Here is a 7,302-nt window from a genome sequence, read left to right as displayed (position 1 = left end):
CGACCTGTAGCGACCACTTCATTATCGGCCTCAACTGTCACACACCCACCGAAGAAAATCACTTTCTTTTCAGAGTTCTCTAAGCGCCTCAGCGACAGCAAATTTAACGATAATTCCGGAATGTACAAAACATCTTCGATCCGAATTTCTATTTCGCTACCATCCACAATCGCACAAGCAGTAACACTTGGTAACACGACCTTTAAACCGAGCAATCAGATTTACTCCACTTTTGGCAGTCTGAATGACTACTGGCGACTCAATCTTCTCCAGACAATCGAAAACCGCTTTGTTGTTCGACATGTGTTCCGATGCTCCACTGTCCAAATACCACTTGGAACTCGCCACCGCACTAGCCGCAACAACATCTGAATGACTATCCGCCGCAACAAACGAAACTGTTTTCGTCCCGACGTTCGCGGTATTCACTGCACTTTTCTTCGACTGCTTCGGGGGGGCTATTTTGTATTCATTTTTCGGGCACTGCGCTTTTCGGTGCCCCGGCTGACCACAACTAAAACACTTGAGTTTTGCTTTGTTTTGCTTTCCAGCAAAAGCCGCTCCGTCCACCTCTGCTTCCTGCTGCTGCCCGCGACGCTTTGCCTCCACATCCAAATACTTTTGGCGAACGAGATCCAACGTGAGCTTATCGGACACCGCCTCCATGGCAGTGGTGACCGCATCGTACGATGACGGCATTGTCAACATCAAATGACAAATGACATTCTCCTCGTCCATCTGTGCACCGGCTCCTTTGATTTCCCGGACCAGCTTATCAAAACGGAGAAAGTGGTCCTGCAGTCGGTCATTTTCCTGGAAGCGCATGGAGAGCAGCTGTCGTTTCAATAGGAAACGATTGGTGATACTCTTCCTTTCGAATACATCGTGAAGCCCGTCCCAAATCTGTTTCGGATTTTGTTTGTCTTTAATGGAACGTACACACGGTCAAGCAATTCGACCAACATTGACTCCACCTCTCGTTTATTCAAACATCCATCAAGTTTTACCAACAGCGGCACGAACAATCGACCAACAATATCATACACGAAAGACCGAAGCGCCAACTTGAGTACCAAACATCAGAAACTATATGAGGGTTTGTGCAACTTCACTACAAATGCTCAAACATGTTCGGCGAACCTTGACTCCAGCCCCGACAACTCAAACCAAAATCAAACCGTTTTAATTTTTTCCAACCGAGCCGCCAACTGTCAAATGGTTGTTCGAACAACTTCACACACGTTCAAACAAAGCAGCAACAGAAGCGTTTTCTGGAGGGCGGAGTCAATGTTCGTCAAACTGCTTGACTGGTGTGTACGTAGCATAATGTATTCGAGGTGACTGTCCGCTATCGCTTGAATCAGCACGGACCGACACTTGTTGTCCTGCTTTATTCGTGCTTTCTTCTTCGCCTCCTTGACCGCTTTTACGTCCGCCGTTTCTGTCGCTGGAATCACCCAAAAGCTCTCATACTCCGCCGCTACCTCGACGCACTGAAGCACTTCCAACTGTTGGAGATATGCTTTCATACGGAACACCCAGTTGTTAAAACCGGTCCCGTCGAACGGCTTAATCCGGAGACTTCTGGTATCGTCCTCCATTCCCGACACTTTTTGCGGTACTTTTCCGAAAAAAAAACGCGATTATGCTGGGCACATAAACCTGTTAATACGAGACAAAATGAAACGCGTGCTTTGCAGTGGATATAAGAACAACTAGTAATTTTTATTTGACGTTACGATACACAACAAAACAGTATTAGGTAATTCAATTGTATTTAACTCAAGTTACACTGTTATCATAACCAACGATTTTTTTAATTTGAATAATGATTTTTCTTTCTGTGTACCAATTAATTCACTTCACGCCCAAAAACTGTTGAAAACTGCTTTCCAAAAATCGAAGTAAGAGACAAATTTGACGACAGTAGTGTGAATGCAATAAAATGCGGAAGACTCAAATTCACTAGCGCAATAAGTGAAATGGTGAGTACAAAATCTACGCGATGCAACTTCATTCAATACAACGTATACGCCAGCCAGCACGCAAACAAAGATGTGCATACACAAGTAAATAATCATCTCTTCGCAGTTGCCAGATTAATTTATTGGAAAAAAAAACATTGCTGTTTGTCGTATTAAACAATAAAACCAAAAATAAATATTGAAACATGTTACGTAAGCTTCTATTACATTCCAAGTGGTGCATAAAAAAATTTAAACCGATAAATACCCATATATTTGATACACCATGAACATGTCTTATGATATAAATTAAACAATTCGTCAAATCTGGCAACATTATGCACCAGCTGGCATATTTTTACAGCCCCATTTCCACCCACCCCAGTTGTAAACAACATTTTATTCATCGCTGCTGCACTTTTCTGTACCAATTGCATCACTATTACAAACAAGTGATACAGTCATTAATTTTCAAAACATTGTGATGGAGTCTTGAGCCTTAACACTAGGATTGATTCGCTAAAAAAACTTACGCGGATATAGACTAACGCAAAATGAACTCCCCCAAGAAATTATGACGTTTGAGCGGGTCGCATAATGAACGCAAACTGAACTTTTGTTCGAGAAGACGACCCGCTCAAATGTCAAAATCCATCGGGTGAGTGAATTCGATGAACCCCTGCATAAGTCTATTGCGATTTTTTTCACCATTTAGACTCTTACGATAAAAATTTCGTCTTACTCAGATTTCGATTTCGCTGCTGGCTACCGTGCGTATTTAACTTGAAGATCGTGACAGCTGCCGCAAGCCCCCTCATGTTTACATATTTTTTCATTGTTCTCAGCTCTCCAGCTGATCATGTTTACACAACAAAACCAGCTGGCGCTTCGATGTTTACATTCAGTCCTATTGTTCTCAACCGACCACGTGCTTGACGATCAAGGTAATCTATAAAAAGGTTGTCGAAAATGCCTTGAAATACAAAATTGACAACTCTTGAATTTCGTCGAGCGAATCTAATCATTCGTGAAAAATAAATACAATACATTCGTGCAGAAAATCGTTGTAACTAAATTTTCAAATGGGTATATCTCAGTGGTTTTTCAACCGATTTTCTCAGTTTTTTCACCAACCTCTTAGCCATCTCTTCTAGTTTCTGGACATTGCAAAATATTGTATCTAGGGGTGTTCAATTTTTCACTAGAGCTGTGGGAGTAAAGCAACGGATTTAGAAAAATGCGATTTTGGAGATATACTTATCTTTCATTACCAAAAATGATATCTATTCATATAATGATCAGTGTTGGTAGTAACTCAAAATCTCAAAAAAACTTAAAACTCATATACGAAACATGCACGTAAAAAAAATTAATGTTATATATTATTAGGATTTCTAATACTTTTTTGCCGAAACAGGCGCTTAATGATATGTATAAGAAAAAACATATACATCGCATTAATCACATACATTCCAAAACTTATACTTATTATTAACTTATGAATGTTATTAGCTTTTTGATATGGGATCATTCATTAGGTGGCATAATGAGGAGTATAAGTATTTTCGAATGGTTTTTTGCCATAACATATAAGGTTATTCTTTTACGTGTGTGAGATAATAAATTTATATAAAATTTATATAAATAAATTTATATAAAAAATATAAATTTTTTTTTTTAAATTTATCTTTCACTTGCGTCTCAAATCCAGGCATTTGAGTTGTTGTAAGATCTCCAAATTGTCCTGGAGTTTGAGTTAAATGGGCCCTCCTTAGCCGTGCGGTAAGATGCGCGGCTACAAAGCAAGACCATGCTGAGGGTGGCTAGGTTCGATTCCCGGTGCCGGTCTGGACAATTTTAGGATTGGAAATTGTCGCGACTTCTCTGGGCATAAAAATATCATCGTGTTAGCCTCATGATATACGAATGCAGAAATTGTAGCTTGGCTTGGAAACCTCGCAGCTAATAACTGTGGAAGTGCTTAATGAAGCTGCGAGGCGGCAATGTCCCAGTGGGGGATGTAATGCCAATGAAGAAGAAGAAGAAGACTCACATTTAAATTACGCGAACATTTTTTGCTCCGCACTCAACGTTTGTTTATTACAATTATACTCAAGTCGATTTTCACCCATTAATGGATATAAACTTTGAACTTCGAAATGAGGAAAAGTATACAATAGACCTCTTCATGTTTTCAAAAAGTATCAAAAATTCAACCGGTCAGCCCAGAATCACAATTCTTATGCTAAAAAAAGTCTCCTGTCAAATTTTCAGCAAATTCGGATAAAATTTCGAGGTGGCTCAAGTCGATTTAGTGTTTTTGGGCTATTTTCAATTTTGGAAAAAATCTAACAAGAGATATAAACATCGAAAACTATCGCAACAACCTCTATACGGACGCTTTTGGTGTGCTCTACAAGTCTTGTGAACATTGCGATTCGTTCCGTTCACGTTTTGTCCATGTTAAAGTGATTTTCAAGCTGCATAAAAATACTGTTTTCCCCAAACATCGTTGTTCTACAAAATTCTTGAATCTATGACAAATGATTGCTAATTTATTATATTATTATTCCTCTTTTTTCCCTGGAAAAATACTGTTTTCCCCAAACGTCGTTGTCTCCAAAATTCTTGAATTTATGACAAATGATTGCTAATTTATTATATTATTATTCCTCTTTTTTCCCTGGAAATTTGAGTTATATAATTGCTTATGTGTGATTTACCGTTAAATTCTTAAAAAATCAGAAGCTGAACATTTGCCATAAATTTGCACGCTGAGATTTCTTCAAACAAGTTGTTCAAACAAAGAAGCTTCGATTTCACTTGTTACTACGATGCACTCGATGTTAAAAGCATGCAAACATATGGTGATATTAACAAAATTTGGAAGTCGTTTGTTGTAAGCATCAAATATCATATGATTTGTTTTATGTTTTGTTCGAACAACTTGTTTGAAGAAAACCTAACGTGCAAATTTACGACAAATGTTCAGCTTCTGATTTTTAAGAATTCAACGGTAAATCGCACATTGGCAATTATATTACTCAAATTTCCAGGGAAAAAAGAGGAATAATAAATTAGCAATCATTTGTCATAAATTCAAGAATTTTGTAGACAACGACGTTTGGGGAAAACAGTATTTTTATGCACTTTAAAGCTTAAAAATCACTTTAACATGGACAAAACGTGAACGGAACGAATCGCAAGGGTCACAAAACTTGTAGAGCACACCAAAAGCTTCCGTATAGAGGTTGTTGCGATAGTTTTCGACATTTATATCTCTTGTTAGATTTTTTCCAAAATTGAAAATAGCCCAAAAACAGTAACTTGAGCTACCTCGAAATTTTATCCGAATTAGCTGAAAATTTGATAGTAGACTTTTTTTAGCATAAGAATTGTGATTCTGGGCTGACCGGTTGAATTTTTGATACTTTTTGAAAACATGAAGAGGTCTAGTATACAATCAAGAGACACCAGAACCGGCCTCATGTTTGAGGTCGCAATACGCACACCCAATATTTTTTTACACGGTTGGTATTCTTTACTGGGAAATGATTTTTCACAGCTTTTTAAATACCACCTGTTTTTTTTTAATTTTTTGTGATTTTTTTCATGGGGTTAACTCAAAGTTTCATTTACACTAATGGTCTTAATCGACTAAAACCGACCCGTGTAAAAAGAACTTCGTTCTGTAAAATGGATTTCAATACAGATCAGAATACAACATTTTAAGAAAATCTATAATTTTGCTGCAAAACCGGCAAAATGTTTTACGCTTTACTGAACGGAGTAACATGAACCCACTTGGGAATCGTAGTAATAATATTTCATTGTAGTTTTAAACATTTTTTGGTGTCACCGATCTAGCAACAGTACACGCAGAAAAAATTATTTTAAAAACAACAATATTTCACATAAATTTAAAAAGGATTTCGCATTGTTTTGGCGGTAATAAGAAATATTGTTGTTTCAACAATCCAATATTATTGTTTTTACGAGAGCTGGAGCTGGAATTTGAAGGAGCTTTCTGAAAAGCTTTCATCGACTACAATACTATTGTTGATTCAACAAGAGATCTATGTTTAATTCAAATGCCATTAATTTTGGATTAAAATGGCTTTTCTTTCGGCAATATTACATTGAATTCAAATAAATATTTCAATTGTTTTTTTGGTTTTGTTGTTAATATTTTTTTCCGTTTTTTCACAAGAATAATAAAAATGATACAGCTTTTTATTTTACAATCTCCGCCTGCGTTCTTGTTATATAGAGGAACCAAACGCCGTTCTGAAACCGAATCCTTTTAGTATAGAAAATCAGGAAAAATTAAATTATTTGCTCACCTGTTGGGAAACGTACCTATCATCCAATGCTGAACATACAATGTTTGACCTCCAGCGCTTCTTCAGAACTCCGTCGTATGTGCGTTTTGTTCAATTGGTGAAATTGCTAGTTGAATCTTTCCTCGAAGTGGGTTTCATGTCCTGTAATAATCAAAAGTCAAAACCAGATTAAAACACAATTTCTAATTATTGGTAAAAATATAAAAACATACTTACCTTGATGAATAAATGGCAAATATCCTACATGAAGTCGCCAACTTATTCTCGAGCGTTTTTAAAAACAAATTTTCTCATCGTCGTTGACACTAAAATCAATCCGTACATTTCAAAATGCCTAATTATTTTTGTGAAACAAATACCAGGTGACGGCAAGCATTTGCATTCGCCGCACGCACCTCTATAACATCATACACACCAACAAGCTCTATACTGGTTTTGTAATAGCTCTGTATCGCTCAAAAGGCTAAAGATAATGTAAATGGCTACTTGGCTATATTCCATCGTTGGCCGTGTTCATACATTATGTAATATTAAACCGTGCGTGAACCCGGTTGGTTAGACCCTTATGATCAAGTCATCATATGTATATGAATTCAAAAAGCATAATCAAGACCTACACAAAATTATGTCAAAATGACTCAGCAAAACCGTGATTATTACAATCTGGGTAAGGATTAGGGTGGCTCAAATTAGTATGGGAAAAACTTTTTTCATTTTTTTAATGGGCCGCCATCTTATTAGGCCCTATTTGACGCCCTGATGCTCTGGACAAAATTTCAGCCAAATCGGTCAACGTTTGGGCGGTGCTAAACTCGTTGGAAGTTTATATGGAAAAATGTATGCAGAAACATCCAAAAACAGTGAATTACAGTTGGACGGCACAACTTACGATGCAGAACTATGATACTCATTCAGATCTTTAAGAATTTAATACAGAATGTTATGCAGAAAACCGCGAAGGCTTAATTATTAGCATTTCTCTGAATTGGGGTTTG

This window comes from Armigeres subalbatus, unplaced genomic scaffold, assembly GCF_024139115.2.
Source record: "Armigeres subalbatus isolate Guangzhou_Male unplaced genomic scaffold, GZ_Asu_2 Contig1672, whole genome shotgun sequence".
NCBI classification, from domain to species: Eukaryota; Metazoa; Arthropoda; class Insecta; order Diptera; family Culicidae; genus Armigeres; species Armigeres subalbatus.
This window is presented reverse-complemented; position numbering follows the sequence as displayed.